The sequence below is a fragment of the Mustela nivalis genome, assembly GCF_964662115.1.
Source record: "Mustela nivalis genome assembly, chromosome: 6".
In the NCBI taxonomy this organism is placed as follows: Eukaryota; Metazoa; Chordata; class Mammalia; order Carnivora; family Mustelidae; genus Mustela; species Mustela nivalis.
In genome coordinates, this window is record NC_139025.1 from 98,272,074 (window position 1) to 98,290,950 (window position 18,877).

General features: G+C 49.3%; 1 long non-coding RNA gene across 3 annotated transcripts; it reads left to right on the plus strand.

Moving 5' to 3' along the window:
- The first annotated feature begins 1,067 nt into the window (after window positions 1-1,067).
- LOC309867863 lies at window positions 1,068-18,406 on the plus strand. Of its 3 annotated transcripts, none has more exons than XR_014313357.1 (3): window positions 1,068-1,187; window positions 15,038-15,102; window positions 17,368-18,406. It is a non-coding gene; the product is annotated as an uncharacterized lncRNA (long non-coding RNA). The 3 variants fall into 3 exon arrangements; XR_014313358.1 differs by having other exon boundaries at window positions 1,080-1,187; window positions 17,371-18,406; XR_014313359.1 differs by lacking the exon at window positions 1,068-1,187 and adding an exon at window positions 6,797-6,920 and having other exon boundaries at window positions 17,371-18,406.
- The last annotated feature ends 471 nt before the right edge of the window (window positions 18,407-18,877 follow it).

The following is an 18,877-nucleotide window of genomic DNA, read 5'->3' on the forward strand; positions in this document are numbered from 1 at the left end:
CCTTTTATAAGGATCCCTGTGATTACACTGGGCCCATCCAGATAATCCAGGATCCTCTCTCCATCTCAAAATCTTTATTCACTTTGGCAAAGACCACTGTGCCATGTAAAGGGACTTAGTCCCAGATTCTAGGGATTAAAGTGTTGACATCTTTTGGCAGGCTGTTATTCAGGGAAGAAAGGGAGGAGGGGTGCGAGGAAGAGGTGGTAGCATTGTTTCAATGCTCAAAGCCTCCCCTCCTTCATCTCTGGCATTCTGGAACTTTCTATATACAGTGGTACCTGAATATCACTGCAGGCCTCTTCTTCCAACCCCACCTAAAAGGTGACCTCCTTGTTCTTCAAGGGCTGTCACATGAGCATGTTTATTTCTTATTGTTTTCTGTCCCTCCACCCCATCCCCAGTGGGGAACAGGGACAACTTCTGGAAATCAAGCACTTGTGTTAGGAAATTAATGCTTGCAGCTAGGTCTTACTTCTTTGTCAGGCTGTCCACACCTGGAAACCAAGGGCCAAGACTTCAGCTCTTGCTTTGTACCCAAAATGCCTGGCCCGACATCACCTGCCATTAGAGAGAAGAGGAAGGAAGGGAAACTGGAAGAGAGGGAGGGAGCTGCTTCTCTCAGCTCAGCAGGCCTCCTGCACAGATGCTCCCTCCCTCTTCCCTGAGTGCCTTTGCACCTGGGGCTCAGCTTGACTTCTTACCCCCTTGGAGACCTAGAATTTTCTTTTCTTTTCTTTTCTTTTTTCTTTTCTCTCTCTCTCTCTTTCTTTCTTTCTTTCCTCTTCTTCTTCTTCTTCTTCTTTTTTTTTTTTTAAATAAGGGCATTGTGGGTTTTTTAAACTCTTTTTTTTTTTTTAACTCTTATTTATTTATTTGAGAGAGAGAGAGCACGAGAGGGAGAGCAAGCATGAGAGGGGAGAAGGTCAGAGGGAGAAGCAGACTCCCCATGGAGCTGGGAGCCCAATGTGGCACTTGATCCCGGGACTGCAGGATCGTGACCTGAGCAGACGGCAGTTGGTTAACCAACTGAGCCATTCAGGAGCCCCACCCAGAATTTTCCAGGAGCCACCTGGGAGCAAAGACTGCAGCGGGAGGACCATTCCTTACTTTCCATCCAGCCATCAGCGCCCTGTTTTCTCTCCAGCAGAACACTGGGGCCACCGCAAGAGCCACAGGGACACTTGGTATGAAGTTGAAATTCTTTTGGGGTTCTGCTGTGGGGCTCTCCGTGGAGAGTGGAGAGGGCAAGCGGCAGTTTCTGGCCTCGGGAAGGAGCGCAAATACTGTGTCTTGTTCAGGAACTTCCTCTCAGAGGCAGGGGAATGGCCTGACTGGTAGGGGTCGCTACCAGTCTGACACACCCCTCACTGCTGCATTCCCACTCCTCCAAACCTGCCTGGGCCTCCTCTGAGACCTCGGGACTTGAGACCTCCCTGTACAAATGGTCATGGAATTTATTTTCCCCTCCTGATTTTAAAAATAGCACATATCTCTTATTATTTAAAAAAAAATGGACAATTTCAGAAAAACAAAGAAGCAGCAAAATCTTATACCCATAATCCAGATATCTGGAAGGAAGCATGGTTAACATTTTAGCTGTTTCTTTCCAATCTCCTTACTGGGCATATATATTTGCAATTCCTGTGAAAGGTTCTTTCTAGAGTCTTCAGGGGAGGTGGCTGTCTGGAGATTAACTTTCTCCCTCCAGGTGTCCCCAGTTGGGGGAGGCTGTTCATGCCCTGTCCCGCTTGGATGTCTTTCTCCCCTCTCCTCTCTTCCTGTCGCCCCTCGGGCTTCTCACCTCTTCGTACTCAGCCCCTCCTGGGACTGACACTATTGAAACAAACAAGGAACTCTTAAATCCACTCTCGAGCCTCCCACATTCCCATCCTCTGGCTCTGATAGACTGGCTTGTCTCTAGTGCCTCCATCTGTTCCTGCTCTAGAAGACAAGTAGGTCCCTGAAGGAGGCCTGTTTGGAGCACAGGGATGGAGGGTACAGGATGGAGGGGTCTTTTGCCCAAACCTTAGCTGCTTTGCCCAACGGCGCATCTACAATATAAGATATCTCACTACCCCAACACTACTTTCTTCCAGGAAAAAAAATCCCACAACCATACAAATAATATTTGACACACATGAGAAATTAATATTCTTCCCATTACTCTACTCATAACTCTATTTCCTGTGAGCAAACACGCTGACCTTATTAGCCTGAGAGAACATTTACCTCCTCTCTGTCAAGGTTAGATGACAAGATAGCCTTCATTAACTTGACAAAAAAAAGCATATTGCTTTAATTGCTTGGAAAGGAAATTGGGGTGGTTATAGGGTGGTGGGGAGGGCTAGGGTGAAAGCCTCTTTTCAACCTATCGCACACATATTTTTAACATAGTTGAAATTATACAATTTTCTATCCTGCTTCCTTCACAATATGATAAACATTCTCCCAAGTTTTAAAAAATTCCCTAAAAACCCTATCTTATATAAGCACCGTTTTAAATGATTGTGTAACATTCCATTGCAGAACACAGCCTGGGATTTTTAGGGTTAGAAAGTCAACCTCCCAGGATTATTCTTGCTAAAGCAAATCCTTAAGAGCCCTAATAACTAGCTGGGGAATTGCTGGAGAGTTTCCAAAGAAATCACTAATAGGGAACAGCTTATGTTAAATTGGATATGTTGTTCTAGGATATCAAAGCTGTGTGCAGAAAGCATTGAGGCCAGACCAGCTGGAACCATGTGAGCTGGGTCAAGAAATATATTCTAGGAGGAGCCAAGGTAAAAGTATTATAAAAGACCAAAAAACAAAAAACAAAAACCAGATACAAAAGGCACCTTACCTGGGTGATTGTGTCAGTAGCTATCAATCTGTCCTCAGGGAGCAGAAGCAATGACACAATGACATTTCACCTTGGACACAGGGAGGCAGCTGTATTCCTGAATGGGAATGAACAAGACTGCAGCCAGCAAATCCCAATTTTGAGCTCTGACCATCTCTGGGACTAGGTAGATTTTATTTTCTTTTTCTCTGTGGATCCCTAGGGAAAGACAAAGTTCTCTGTTCCATTTGTGCAACGCTGGATACTCTAGAAGGCCTTTCGGAAGGTTGGTGGTGGTCTACATGACCTCCAGTAGGTGGCCCATCCACCGCCACGAAGACTTGGCAGGAAACGCTGGATTAGCAACAATTTTACAGAGCCTTTTGTGCCGACATGTTTTAATTTTGTAAATCCCATTTTCAGGTCTCATCATTAAGAAGATGTGGTTGGTAGGACAGGAATTGGGGGAGGACAAGGAACTCGGCTTCCGACTTCCTTAGAGTCTTAGACATTTCTGGCAGACCTGAATTTCATCTAGGTATCTGCAGGGGACCTTCCAGAGAAGTGGCAGGTTGCTCACCGGCCCATTAGGACTCCTCCATGGCCTTCCCTGCCCCAGTAGATGCAGCCCAGAACTGGGCAGAAAAGCTGTGGAAAAGGAAGTCATGTTCTATGAGCTTCTGGCAGCCAGCCCTGAAATCATCCCTCTCTGCCTGAGCCATGTCCCCCGCCCCCACTCAAATGTCCCATCAGCTAGTAAGAGCCATCCACACTAACTCCTAAGGCTGTATTAGATCCAGTTCTCTTCCTCTCCAACACCAGCTCCCTGATGTGGGAACCATCACCTCCCTGGTATACCAGCCTCTGATCCTTCTGCTTCCAGTCTGTTCCACAGGCCAGGGCCAACGTGAAGACAAAACGGGTGAAGGAGGTGCCCCAGAACACTGGCTCTTCTGCAGAGGTGCTTGTAGGAGGAAGTGGAGTTGGGGGCCCTGGGGTGTAGAGTCTCCAGGATAGCTTGCAAAGCATTCATCCAGAAGGTGGGGAGCAACAGAGAAAGCCTTCATTTGCAACAGTGGGAAGCAGGTGTGCAGTTTGGGTGTGGGTCCCACTAGAACAGGACTAAGTGTATTTGTAAGAAGCAGTCTGTCTCTGTGGCAACAGGGGAGGAGAAGCTTGGCACTGGGAAAAGCCTCACCGATGGTGAAGAGCATTCAAGGCTAAGAGTCCTTATATTGACCCGGGTCATCAGGAAAATTGAGCTCACCTGGTAGACAACCTTGGCGGCTCTCCTGCAGGAGGCCCAAGGGAAAGGGGGAAAAACACCTGCTTCCATGATGAGTCATTTACACAAAGCAATGACAAGAAATAAAGGCAGTGGGGGTGGGGAGAAGAAACACACAGCAGGTGAAGAAGACACACCAAGGAATGTTGCCATGGAGCAGATGAACAATCTAACCAGAAAGTAAGAGAACAGAGTGAAGCAGTTGTCTCCATGAAGAAAGTACTGACATGAGAGGTCACGAGAGAGGTCATGAAACAGTAGGAAGAAATGAATCGTGAGCCAGATTGCTTAGAAAAAAGACAGCCACCCAAAGTCATTCTTAAAGTCTAAAATAGGAAGGAGTTAAAGGGACAATAAATTCTGCTGAAAACTCAGCAGGAGACAGCAAGAGGAAGAGGGGAGGTCTGCAGATTACAGGGAAATAAAGAAAGGGTCAGTGGGGAAACTAGACCTGAAGGACGAAGACTATCTGTTTGCAGGTGCATTAGATCCTTCTAAAAGGGCACCGAGGAAACTGATCATGTTTTTTGCCCCAAGGGAGGAGGGTAGAACTGGAAAGAAGAGTTTTCTCTTGCTATCTTTTAAAATGTTGACTTGTAGGGCGCCTGGGTGGCTCAGTGGGTTGAGCCTCTGCCTTTGGCTCAGGTCATGGTCCTGGAATAGAGCCCTGCATCCCTCGGCTCTGCTCGGCTCCTGCTAGGGAGCCTTCTCTCCCCGCTCTTTTGCCTGCCTCTCTGCCTACTTGTGATCTCTCTCTCCGTCAAATAAATAAATAAAAATCTTTTTTAAAAAGGTTGGGTGAGCCTGGTGGTGGGTATTAGGGAGGGCACGTATTGCATGGAGCATTGGGTGTGGTGCATAAACAATGAATTCTGGTACACTGAAAAGAAATTTAAAAATTTAAAAATAAATAAATAAAATAAAATGTTGGCTTGCATGAACATATTAGCTCTTCAAAAAGCATTCTAGGGCGCCTGGGTGGCTCAGTGGGTTAAGCTGCTGCCTTCGGCTCAGGTCATGATCTCAGGGTCCTGGGATCGAGTCCCGCATTGGGCTCTCTGCTCAGTGGGGAGCCTGCTTCCTCCTCTCTCTCTTTCTCTGCCTGCCTCTCTGCCTACTTGTGATTTCTCTCTGTCAAATAAATAAATAAATAATCTTTAAAAAAAAAAAAAAAGCATTCTAATTAGGCAATCCCCACAAGCACCCAGCAGGCAGGCATATTCACCAATCTGATTATGGTATTTACTTTTTCTGCCTTAAAACCCTTGAATGGCTCTCCTTGCCTGAAGGATAAAGAGTGCGTATCTCTAGACGGTTTAGTAATGGGGCAATTATAGAATTTATTGCCCCACAGAGCAGTTTTGAATTTGACGGGGAATGCTACATGTGTAACCCGAGGCTAAGGTCACCCACCTATGTGGCAGTCATGACCTGACCTTTGCTGCCCTCTCCCGCCTCGCCCTTCAGTGCCCCCAGCCCCGGGCGGGAGTGGGGATCCCTAAACCTAGCCATGCTCCAGACCTCTCCACACTGGCTGCCCTGTATTCTCCCTCCTTCCCCCTTCCCCCCGCCCACTTTCTCCTCCCCATGCATCACTGCCCCTCCCCCTGGCCCAACTTATTCTGCCCAACACCCTTTGGGTCTGAATGTACCTCTCAACACTTACACATTTTACCACTTCTAAAATGCACGTTTTCCCCTCTACCCGTGCACATCTGAAACTAGCATAGGTCTTAAAATGCAGGGCACATCCCAGTTTCATCGGCAGCATTTTTCCTGGCGGATCGTGAATTAATGGCACATCTTACAACAGAAAGTATCTTAGATTTGACGTCACATGTTATCCTTCTGGACTGTAACTGACTAGTTCCAGGGCTGGCTTCCCACTAACTGGGACATCTTTGAGGGCAGTCCCGTGGGTGATTTTTCCCTGAATTCCCCAGTGGCACTTACTGGGAAACAGTGGTGACACAGTAAATAAATTCAGCAGTGAACCAGAAATTTTCAGGGAAAAAAAAAATGGGTAGGAATAGGGGATTTTCTCTTAAAAACTTTAGAAAGTTTTTTTTTTCTTCCCCCTGAACATTTCTGATTTTCTTGGGGTCTTCAGATCTCCAAATAACCAAACTTGATGATGGAATGAAGAAAATAAAATTCTATATAAAATACATCTTTATGTTCTAACAGCAGGACTCTAGATCTATACAGGAAAGTGAAATAAAAGTGAAAATATGTATATTTCTTTTTTCTTTCAGCGTTTCCACCTTATCCTTGCCTTGGTTCACAAGGTAGAAATGACAAAGTGCAGAAGAACATAGTCATTCATTCGACACACATCCATTAGGGTCCCCATAATGATTTGCCTGCACTTTGTTCCAAACTGAAAACACCACAGCAAATAAGGCAAAGCCCCCTCTCCCCCCACCCTGAGCTTACAGCCTAGTGATGGATGTGAAACAGTAACATACACGCAAATAAAAATATAACATGTCAGAAGTGATTATAATGATGATAATATGAGCGTACTGCATTTTGCTACATTTGGGGTTCCCCAAGCTTATCTTATCATAATGAGCGCCTGGAAGCTCATTAAAAACAGATTCGTGGGCCTATTGCCAGACCCACTGATTTGCGATCTCCAGGGGAGAGACCTGGCAAAATTTTCTGGAGGAATGCTCCAGTTGCTTCTTGTGATCCCCGGATGCCTAGGCTGTAGCAGAGGTTTCGAACTTTGGCTATAAGATAGAATCACAGGGGGAGTTGAAGTGTATGACACCAGGTCCCTCCCCTGAAGATTATGATTTTCTCTGGGTGAGTCCTGACTTTTGTATTTATTTGAAAGCTCACCTTGGGATGCTAGTGAGCTGCCAGGGTGGAGAACGGAGGACCAGGCAGTCTCGGGGATGGTTGGAGATCAGAATCAGGAACTTGCTGCCCTCGGGCTGTCCACTGCCTGTGCCGCCCAGGAGGCAGGCATTAGGTTCCTTGACCCAGCTGTCCGCCTGTATCCAAGGCTAAATGTCTTCACATCTACAGTCACCGAGCACAGGCTGCTCCCTACTAGCAATTTCTTGGAAAGTCCCCAGTGTATCATTTCCATTAGTAACTTTGTTTTGAAATCCCAACTAGTCTTAAAGATAGAAAGAAAGAAAGAGAGAGAGAGAAAGAGAGAGAGGAAGGGAGGGAGGAAGAAAAGAAAGAAAGAAATTATTTCCTTTTTTTGAAAAAGATTTTATTTATTTATTTGAGAGAGAGAGAATGAGAGGGAGAGAGAGCATGAGAAAGGGGAGAGTCAGAGAGAGAAGCAGACTCCCTGCCGAGCAGGGATCCCAATGCGGGACTCGATTCCGGGACTCCAGGATCATGACTGGAGCCAAAGGCAGTTGCCTAACCAACTGAGCTGCCCAAGCGTCCCAATTATTTCCTTTTTTAGCTCAAAATTTCCCAAACCATTACATCCCTACACCAGGCCTCTGAGGGGAATTGGAGAGGGAGAGGAGAAGATCAGGGTGCCGGGACATCCAGGCAAGAGGCACCTCGCTCTTCTCTTTTCCTGTGACTAGCCTCTGTAGTCACTCCCTCTCTGACACGAAACGCAAGGGCAGATCCCCCCTGGCCTTGGTTGGAGCTGGGTGACATCTGGAGCCTCAGGGACCCTGTAGGCGTTGCTCTGAGAACCGGAGGTGCCCGTAACTGGGGCAGCGGGTACTGTCTTTTGCACTTAGTAGGCAGTTCTGACTGTTCCTCCCTCTCTCCCCCTTCTGGTGTTTTTCTTCTCGAGAACTGATTGTGTCGGGACTTCTTTATGTCATTGCTCAATGAGCTGGAAACGGCAGCCCCGGTGATTAGAAGGCTGGTTTGCAGGGAACAAGCTGGAGTGTTGACATTTGCAGAAAGCATTCTTGCTAAACTTTAAACACTTTGCAGAGCTAATCCTGCTGGCATTGCCTGTTAGTGATATTCCTGTGGCTCTGACGGGCACGCAGAGTTCCATCAGACACCCCGGGAAAGGGCAGGTTAATTGGTTTCCTTTAGGGTTATCGCCTGGTTAGGCGGACACCATGTCCATTTTCCCACAAAGGAAGTGAACTTGTATTGAGCGTTACCTGTCTGGCACATAGGAGGAGCTCAATCCAGGCTGACAAGCTGAATAATGTAAAGGAGTGATTAATTAATTGCGTGGGCCAGGATGAACTGTGCATATTTATTGGGCACTCTTAATTTTGCTATGAACAAATGGACGATTTCCGATATTGATGCATTTGTGGGAGCACAAAATGGCCACCTTCTCTCTGTGTTCTCCTATGGTCTTCCTTTGGGGCAGTCGGAAAGAGAAAGCTCTCCGGAGACTCTTCCTAGAAGGACACCGGTCCTGTTGGATCAGGACCCCACCTGGTGGTCTCATTTTACCTTATTACCTCCTTATTCCAAATAGAGCCAGAGGGTTAGGGCTGCAACATATGAACTGTGGGGGTGGGAGGGGCGGTGGTCTCGGGAGGGGAAGCACATGCGGGTCCAAGTGTGACCCTCCAGGGCAGTAAGTGAGTGAGGAACCCTGGAGACCTCATCTGCAGATGGGCAGCTGGGGTAATGGGGAGACGGCCAGAGGCTGCTGGAAGAGTGGAATTGTGGGCTGGCTGGGAAGGTGGAGTCCGAGTTAGGTAAGTGGACAGAGGGGCTGAGCCTGCCAGGCTCTGGGAACTTCTCCAGAAAGGCCTGGAGGCCTGGAGGTGAGGGGGCAGGGAATGAGCCTCCGAAGAACTGGAAACTGACGGGGGGGTGTGTGTGCAGGGAATGGAGAGGAGGCAAGAAGGCAGAGAGAGGTGGTAGAGACTCCAATGGGTCTTGTGTCATTCACAGTTTTGTCCAGGGCCCACGCGAGTGTGCTGAAGGGAAAGGGCGAAACATGTCGTTGTTGTGGAAATAATTTCATGGGAAAAGAAAATCAGGTCTTTGTACAGTGTCATTTGTGTGTTGTTTTTTCCTTTCAATTCTGGAGGTGGACATGGTAGTCTCCTGTGGGGGTTGTAATGTTTCAGGCTTCTGTGGGTTTTTAATGGGGCTCTGATGGTGAGCTCCTGAGGGCCAACAGGAGCTCTCCGGGAAGTGGGGGGAGTAGAAAAGAGCCAGCTTTCTCTTTGTTTCATCTCAGGGGTGCAGGGAAGAGGGTTCAGTGAGGCTGCCAGGATGGGGGACCCAGCCTACAGGGAGGTGGAGGAAGAATACAGGGGTTTGTCTGGCAAGCCCAGGTGCCCCAGGCCCCTTCTCCTGTGGAGGCCTAGGCGGGTTGTTGGGTTGGGGGGCTGGACCAGGTCGGTGACCCAGAGCCCAGATCCCAGAGCTGGAAGCCAGCTTCCTTGGCTTCCTTGTTCGCTGAAGCCACGACCTCCTAGGGCTGCAAATCGTCTTGGGCCTCTCTGAGCCCCCTCCTCCCATCTTTGTTTTGTGTCCAAGGCCTGGACTGATTCTTCCCTAGGACTTTATGCCGAATCTTCATGGACTTCCTGAGCCTGGGGACACCAGGGCAGCCACTGTCCCCGTAGGGCAAGCAGAACAGAATACCCAGGGGAGTGAGAGTGCCCCATACCCCTCCCTGCTCCAGGCTTACCACGGCACCCGTTTTCCCCCTTCTCCCCTGATGTCCCTTAGCCACTTGACATGGCCTGAGCCCTGCCCTTCTGGGTGTAGACCCCCTCCCCACCCCTGCCTGCCCTCCGTACCTCAAAGCCCACAAGGGGAAAGGAGGGACCAAATCAGGTAGTTCCTGTCCTCTTCCTCCTCACCAGACCACCCTGAGCACCACGGCTGGCAGCCTTCACCCAGCGAGGGAAAGGACACAGGGAGGCTTCCTCCCCTTTCTGATCCAGATGCCTGTAGTGAAGACCCACAAGCTGAGAAACGCCTCTCCCTCTCGTCTGCTTCCTTCCAAGTCCTCCTTCTCCCTGCCTCTGTGTCTCTTGTCATGATTTTCCTTGTTCCATCACACAGGGAATACACAAACTTTTTTTCATGGAAGATGCTGAAATAATACATGATGGAGATCACTTGGCAAAATGTCAATATCACAGCGTACCCCCATCCTCGTCGCCCCCCGCCCCTGCCAGTTCCCCTTCCCTCCTCCCAGGCGGACTCACAGCTTGGGTTTGGGATGCAGCATCTCAACCCTGTTCCTCAGGGAAGTTCCTGCGATCACACAGATATGAATACACATGCCTGAGCTCACACAGATATGACTTCATTACATCTATGTCTATGTGTACACATACATATCATTTTTTTAAGATTTTATTTTTTATTTGAGAAAGAAAGAGAGTGAGCGAGAGAGCACAAGTGGGGGAATGGGGAGAGGGAAAGGAAGAAGCAGACTCCCCACCGAGCAGTGAGCCTGATGCAAGGCTCAATCTCAGGACCCTCAGATCATGACCTGAGCCAAAGGCAGATGTTAACCGGCTGGGCCACCCAGGCACCCCTGGTTGTTCTGTTTTTGTTGTTTGTTTGTTTGTTTTTTAATATAATTGGGATCATACCATAAGTGTTCTGCAAATTGCTATTTTCATGTAAGGTGTCTGGGGAGCTGTCAATCACAGAGCACCCCAGTCTACATGAGCCCTATCTCATCCCAGCAGCTGCCTGTTCCAATCTGCGGATTTCTCATGGTTTTTTAACCTCTCATTACCTCTCATTATTGACATTTCTGGCATTTCTAATTTTGATTTTGCTATTACAAATAAGGAAGTGATGACTACTTTATTAGTTATTTATTGCTGCCTAGCACATTACCCCAAAACTTGGTGGCTTAAAACCATAATGAATATTTATTATCTATCCCAGTTCTTGTCTGTCAGGAAGCTGGGAGAAGCTTGGCTGAGTGGCTTCTGGCTCAGGATTCTTCTTGAGGCTGTAGTCACGGGGTGTTGGCTGGGGCTGGAGGGGACACTCACTCACAGGGTTGGCTAGTGGGTGTTGGCCATTGGTGGTGGGCCTCAGTTTCTCCCCATGTGGGCCTCTCCACAAGGCTGACTGGGTGTCCTCACCACATGGTGGCTGGAATCCCCCCGCAGGAGTTATTCAAGAGGGAACAAAGCAGAAGCAACGATGCCTCTTACAACCTAAGCTCACACGTCACAACTTGTCACTTGGGCCACATTCTGTTCCTCAGAAACAAGTCACTAAATCCAGCATTTTTGGAGGCAGGAGTGCAAAGGATTTGTGAACATATTTTAAAACCACCAGTACTGCCCTTATACATAATCTTTGCGTATCTATGTGAATTGTACCCTTAGAGTAGATTTCTGGAACTACAATTACAGGATCAAGTGGTGTATGCCCTTTTAATTTTGATCATTCCTGTTTGTGCCAGAAACTGTTTTATCGTCCCCTATTGTCATTGTCTTTCTCAGCTTCACCAGACCTCCTCTGAGCTGGCTTGGTTCGGGAACGTATTTCCCAGCATCCCTTGCAGCTACGTGGAGCCGTGTCCCTAAGTGCTGGCCCATGACAGGGATCGTGTGGAGCTGGGTCATGCCCTTACAGGAACTGCTGGCCTACTTCCTTCCTTCCCTGTGAAGAGAGGGTCAGGGGATACACAGAAAGACCCCATCCCTGGGCCACCTCATGGAGCCACCCTTCTTCCCCGGACTTCTTACCAGCTTAGATTTCTGTGTCAGAGAGAAATGGAGTTAGATATTTGGAGAGAGAAATGGAGTTAGACAATGGAGATGGGACATTCATGTCCCATCTCTGCCACTTGAGTCTGTTGACATGACTATCGTGAGTGGCCACCAGGAGCTACTGGCAATCGGTGAGAAACTGTTGCGTCCAGATCTCAACTTCAGAGGGCTGAGAGAGACAACAGGCCAGACTGGGCTGCGCAGCCCTCACCTGGAGAGCAGGGACAACTCCCAGGGCCACTGCCAAGACTGAATGAAGTTACATGTGTATTGGATTGTACCCATAGCTCCTGAACACCGCAGAGCCTCAGGATGGGCTGCTGGGATAATTAAGAAAGTTATAAAAGAAAAGTCTCCAGAGCCAACCCCCCATTTCCTCTCTGGTCCATAGACTTTAATACCCATCTCCCCGGGAGGGAGGGGGTGGGGAACCCTGCTTGTGTAAAAGATCTTCTAAATTCTTTTTCACCAAATAAAATTGATTAGTGTCATTTTATACCCTTCCGCTGTCACATGGACCCTTCAGTGGGGGACATACTGTGTTTGACTGGACCACGGGAAGGAAAAGTCCAACTGTGAAATTTCAGGTACCAGCGAAGCTAAGTGGGGGCCCTTGGCCCACTTGGAGGTGCTTCACGGATGTGGTTGGAATCATAACTTTTAGGGAGTGGGCCCCCCGCCTCCTCTCTGCTTCCCCCCTTCTGTCTTCTCCCCCCTCTTCTCTCTCTCCTGTTCCCTGTCTTCTCCTGGCCTCAACGGCCATCTGAGTCCCTGATGATTCCATGTGATTACGTTTCTACAGGCAGGTGTGTGTCTTGTTTAGTCACATTAAAAATAAATCACTTGGCCGCACACAGTCAATGCCTCAATCTGTTGCTCTCCTCTGCTTTCCAGGAATGGGTTGCTCCAAGCGCAAGTGACTGCTGGGGAAGGTGAGCAGCGAAGGACGAGGTAGGATGGGGATGGACTGAGTCCTTCCGGGTCGCCCTCCGGCTTCCCGCCCCGTCAGACAGAGAACGGGGTCATGCCCACAGTTATGCCCATCACGCAGCACAGGCTGCGTTCTTGGGGCCGGTAACAGTGAGCTGAGCGTGAAACCAGGTTTGGGGAGGAGAGGCAGGCTCAAGTTCCCTGACACCTGCTTTGTGCAAGGCCCTGGGCTCTCTTTCATGTCTGTTCCCTTCTACGGGGGCATCGGGATCCTGGTGGTGGGACCCTGGGTAATTCTACCTTTCAGGGCCTTGTTTGTTCAGACTAGAAACATTACCTCATTCTCTAGTCATTCCTTTGGCTATGATGGAAGGGCCTGGGGATTAGACAGACCTAGTTCACCATTGTGGGCAGATTGCTTAGCCTGTTTCTTCATCTCTAAAATGCAATGGCAATCAGGATCGAATGAGATAATGTATTTAAGACACCTTATAAATAGGCAGCTAAAAAAGGATGGTGTTTAATCTCTCCTTCATAACACACATACTTCAGCATCTTAGAGAGCTGATTAATTTTACAGGTTGGGGTGGCAGTGTTTCTGTGTGTGTGTGTGTGTGTGTGTGTGTGTGTGTGTGTGTGTGTTGATGAGAACAATGTGGAGGATGAAGAACTGAGTCTTTGTGGAAATCCTGGAACTTCAGAAAACCAGACCCCCGCCCCCGCCCCTGTAAAATACTCCTGGATATTACGTCAGGGGGTGGTGGGTATCAGAGATGTTCCCCAGTGAACTGGTTCTCCCTATGGTCTCATTCTGGGTGACCTCCTTCCACAGCTGATCTGGGCTGGTCTGATTTGTTCTAACCCATAAAATGTGGTGGGCTCTGAGACAGTTCTGGGCCTACACCTTAAGAAGCCCTAGAAACTAACAGTTTTGTGCTTTGGTGGGATCTTGAGCCAATATGGAAGAAATTTGTCCTCTCTGTGCTGGAGATAACAGAGAGAGAGAACACGTGGAAAAGAAGAAACCCTTAGAATGTATGGAGATGAGAGAGAGAGAGAGAGAGAGAGAAGAGCAACCATCCCTGTGTCTCCGAGCCCAGCTTTCCAGCCACCCCTGTGAGGCTCCAGCCATGGGAGTGACCCATCCTGGATGCTCCAGCCCAGGCCAGCCCCAGGTCGGTCATTTCACCCCACCCTGACCTGGGTTCCCTCCTCCTTTGGCCATCATAACACATCATGAGGCTCTCCACTCTCATCTGCTTTATTGTCCTTGTCACCTGGCACTGCACCTGGCACAAGGCAGCCATTCAACAAACGCTTCTGACGTAAATGAATGAATGAATGAATGAGTGATTTTCAAATGGCAGACCTCAGCTGATTCCACAGGGTTTTGTTGGGGGGAGTAGGGCACGAGGAAGGGGCTTTCCTTCCTGGGACATTAGCCTCAGTCCAGTCCAGGTAAGGGGAGCCAGGTTCTTTCTGAGGCCCTCCTACCTCCCTAAAGCCCACTCCATCTCCCCTCTCCCCTGGGGGCAGGGGGCCGGGCTATTGGAAACTGGCCTTCTTGTCCTTAACTCTGAATTGAGAAACCCTGGGAGAATTTTGCCGTTTTCCTCTTCTGGAGAAGAGGAGCACAGAGCCAAGGAGCAGAGGCTGTAAAGCGTGGCTCAGATTTGATAAACAGGCAGGAGATTTCAGAAGCAATCAGGGGAGAAAAGAACATACATTATTCCCGGAATCCACAATGCAGCACTAACGAGCTGGAGGAACTATGATTTGATCTCGTCCTGCCTCCTACAGCCCAGGACCAGCAGGTTTGGGACAGGAAGCAGGGAGGGGCGCCGCAGCTGTGTCCACACGGCCTGGCCAGGGCTTCCCCTGGGATGTGAGGGGCCGGAGGTGGGGTAGGGCGGTGGTGTTTGCTGTCCCCCTGGGAGCATGGTGGTCCTCTGTGGGACGGGAGGGTGTTTATTAGGCCTCCATATACGGCTGGTCATGAAGGACCTAAAGACAAGGGACAACAGGTGTCTCCTGATGGCAGGCAGAACCCGGAAGGGGGTCCCCAGCAGAGCCCAACCATGCTGACACCCTGATCTTGGACCCCCAGCCTCCAGAACTGTGAGCAAAAAGTTGTGTCATGTATAAATCATCCAATCTGCACTATCTTGTCATAGCTGCCCAACAGACTAAGCCAGAAATAACCAACATTTACTGAAACATAACCACATGCCAAGCACGGTTTAAAGCACCTTGCTCACATTAACTCCTTGAATCCTTGCCATCGTCATATCTAATAGGTACTATTATTATTTTGTCCCCATTCTATAGATGAGGACACTGAGAGCGGAGACCCTGACCCTTCTGACCGTGGTTGAACTCCAGCACCCAGAACGGTAGGAATTCAACAAACTCGTTTACTTCATGGCACCAAAATGCACTCTGATATGGAGCCTGGGGGCCAGCAGCCTCCCTGGGGACACGGACTGAGACTCTCATACCCCCCACCCCCGCCCTCCTTCCATCCATGCTTATTTTCCAAGGCCAGCAGAGTGCAGCGCTTTCGCATAGAGAGAAATCAGATTTAGGTTTTGCCCCCAAGTAGATCATAATGACAGTTTAATATGCAGAGATAACCTATGGGTAAAAATCATGGCAAAATAATAAGAATTACAAAGAGAAGCAAACAATGGGCTGTAATAATTTTCTCATTCATCCATTCACTCCCTCAAGGAACATTCATCAGGCCTAGCCCTGGGATGCAGGGATAAGAGGGACGTAGCCCCCCACCCCCACTTCTGGTAGGAGGAGGCAGTGGCTGCCCCCTCCAGGGTAGCAAAGACCTGGGTGGAGACACCAAGGAGAGCAGGCCCCAGGCCAGAGTCTTGTCCCCATCCCCCAACTGTCCCCTCTGCCCTATGTGTACTTTTGCCAGAGCTGCCTCCAGAGTGCAGCCTGCGGGGCTCTGGTCTCTGCCGAGAAAAGCAGGCCAGTGGATCTTGTCCTGGGTCTTATGGTTGGCTGACCCCTTTCAGTGTCCCTCTGGCCTCCTTTGCTCCCCCCTGTGATGGCTGGCAGAGGGCCCAGGCTCCTGGCCTGGCTGCACACGCTCAGGCACCTGCTTCCTCACACAGATCCTGCTGCAGACAGCTAGGCCACTCCTCCCACTGGCCTGCGTGGCTCTGGCTCTGCGGGGTGATGGATGGGGCTGCTCCCGTTCTGGGTCCCCAAGAGCGCCTTTGAATAATAACTTGGCAAAATTACCCTCTTTTTTTTTTTTTTTGCTCATCCTATTTCTGATTCATTTGCTCTTTCTAAGTCATTCATCTCTTTTGACTTACAGGAAGAAAAGAGGAAGAAGAAGAGGGAGGGGTCACAGGTGCAGGGACCATGAGCCCTACCTCCCTGTCTCATGGAGGGGCTGGACACATGGGCCTCTCTGCACCTGACCTCTGCCCACAGGAGGACAGCCAGCAGGGCAGGAAGGGGAGGTGGGGGAGGCTGGCTCTACTCATGGAGAGATCCTGCCTGCCTGCAAGGATGTCAGGGTTTTCCTAGCCTTGGGGGGAGTGGGAACAAGGGCAGGGAAAGGAAGGAGAGATGGGGGTGCGAGGGGTCCTGTCAGCTTACCAACGCCTTCGCTGATCACCTGCTACGTACCAGGTGCCAAAAGACAGACAGACAGACTCTGTTCCTGCCCTCGAGGGGGTCTCCAGGCTAGTAAATAGGTAAGTACCTGCAGAAGATGCCCGAGCAGAAGTAGGTCCCAAGCCATCATACAGAGGAGGCTGTTCATTCTGTGACGAGAGGGACCAGGCAAGGCTGGCTTCACAGATGGGCTGGTGAGGAAATGTTCTGGAACTTCAGTCTGAAGGTGAAGAAGGGTGCTCTGCATGTCTACAGAGGCCAAGGTGTGAAGGCGGTCTGTCTGGAAGGAGTTCTGCTACATGGTATTTTCAGAGCGCAGAGAGAGAGAGATGGCCATTGGCAAGACGCAAGAGGCCGGGAAGAGCCAATGAGAACGGGGCTGCAGATCTTAACCGAGTGCCTAGCTTATGGGAGAAGCCCGTGTGCCTGTTACAGGGCTTGGATTACCGCAAAAGGACAGTTATCCAACAGAAAGATGTGGGGTTAGATCTGCAACAGTTGGGGGCGGGAGAGAGGGGTGGAGTGGCTGGGAGAGGCTGGAGGCAGGGACACCAGCCAGGACGCTGCTGCAAGAGTTTAGGCAAAAGGCTGTTGGAGGACTGAACCTGGGCAGGGCCAGCGGGGAAGGGAATGGATGTGAGAAACCCATAGAATGTCCTGTGGACTGGGCTTGGTGATTGGCTGGGGGTGAAGGATGGGGGACATAGAAGAGGCAATGCTACCTAGCTGTGCCACCAGCTGAAACAGGGACCATAACAACAGAAACATTCATGACACATGGCCAAGCGCCTGCCAGGTGATAGCGTTTTCCAGTCCCAGAGACACAGAGACAAATCATTCATGTCTCCTGAACGCTCATCAGGGGCATTTAAAGACAAGCTTCATTTATATACAAAACTCGGATCCCTCCACATTTGCGTGCATCTCAGAACTTCTTTAGCAAAAAATGTACCCTTTTCTCACCAGCCACACAGAAACTCACTACGTATTTTTCTTTATTTTGTTTTCTCCAGCAGGCTACACTCACCCAAGTGGAATGATTCAAGATGACCCCCTTGGTCCGTGGGCGGGAGCAGGGAGCCCACTTGGGGCCGATTCCACACAGCTCGGGCTGGGAAGCTGGAAGCTGCAGAGTCAAGTCTCCTTCCAGCCATCTCCGCCAGTCAGCTTGAGTATTTTTCCCCCTGGGATGGATTTCCCCGTAAAATAAATGTCTTGTCTGAATTAATCTTATTTTTAAAAGGAGAGAGTCATCATATTGTAAAGACAGATCATAAAAAGATGCATCAATCTGTCAGAAGGCTGGTTACGATGAGTGTTTGTTTAGCAGAAACAGTGCCCCCCTCCCCCTGACTCTCCGACCCCCAGCCTCCCAGCCCCCAGCTCACCAGTCCCCGGCATCTGGCCTGTGAGGCTGGGCTGTTGCTGTGCCCAGCCCCGTGCAGGCAGCTTCTCCTGCATGCCTGGGGCCCCTGCAGTCTATGCGGCCCAGCTTTACTCCTTAGACCGGCTGGCACACAATCCCTGCGCGCAGCTACCTCCCTTTTCAGCAGAGGCCCAGCAGCGCCCCCAGCTGGAGAGGCCAGTCCCGCTGCCCAGCCGTGTCCCAGACGCTTTGATTTGGGAGCTCAACAGTATTCAGGATCTTAATGGTAACTTCAAATCTATTTTGTTTATTCTCGAAAAAACAAACAAACACAAAACTATATAGGCCTTAACCTAAGGACATAGATTAGGAGCGAAAATTCAAGCAATTCCTGAAGAGCCAGGGGTAAAATTCCTATACCATAAGGTGAAACATTACAAGGTAATACACGAATGTGCAAAATAAAAGAGGAACATGTGAAAGTCCTCCTTTATCTTCTCCGCCATTGACCACTGGGAACGTTTGGTGTGTTTCTTGTCTTCCAATGTATTTCTACCAATTTTTCCCTTGCTCTATACACATGTGTTGCTTATTTTGGGTTATGTGAGGTTTTTTTCTTTTTCCTTTTACTTAACATCCTTAAAAAAAAAAAACTATAAAATCTACAGCCATTTATCATTAAAAACTTCAAATTTTACAGAGGGGTAGAAGATAAAAAGAAAAACAAAATAAAACAACCCTCAAACAATACCCTTTCCCTGTCCCTCCATTCCCACTCCCCAAAGCAAACAGATGAGAAACATATATTCTTTGCGTATTTCTTAAGAAAGGATTACGCATATACCAGCACTTAAAAATATTCATCCTTAATCTGTTCATCCTACCAGTGAGAAAGCGACAGCTCAGAGAGGTCCCAGGGCAGACCCAAGGTCACACAGCTGACTGGGACAGAGGCAAACTTGGCAGCCAGTGCCCTGATTTCAGAGAGCAAAGGTCCTTTCTCCACACGTCTCCAAGGTGTCCGCCCACCGCCAGTCTTGTCTCTAATCCCTCCCTAATCTTGACTCTGCCAGGCTGTGACACCGTGTACCATTGCCACTGGTTGTCACCCTCCCCACCTGAGAACGCTTGTGGGCTTTGGCGTGTTGTTGGTCTGG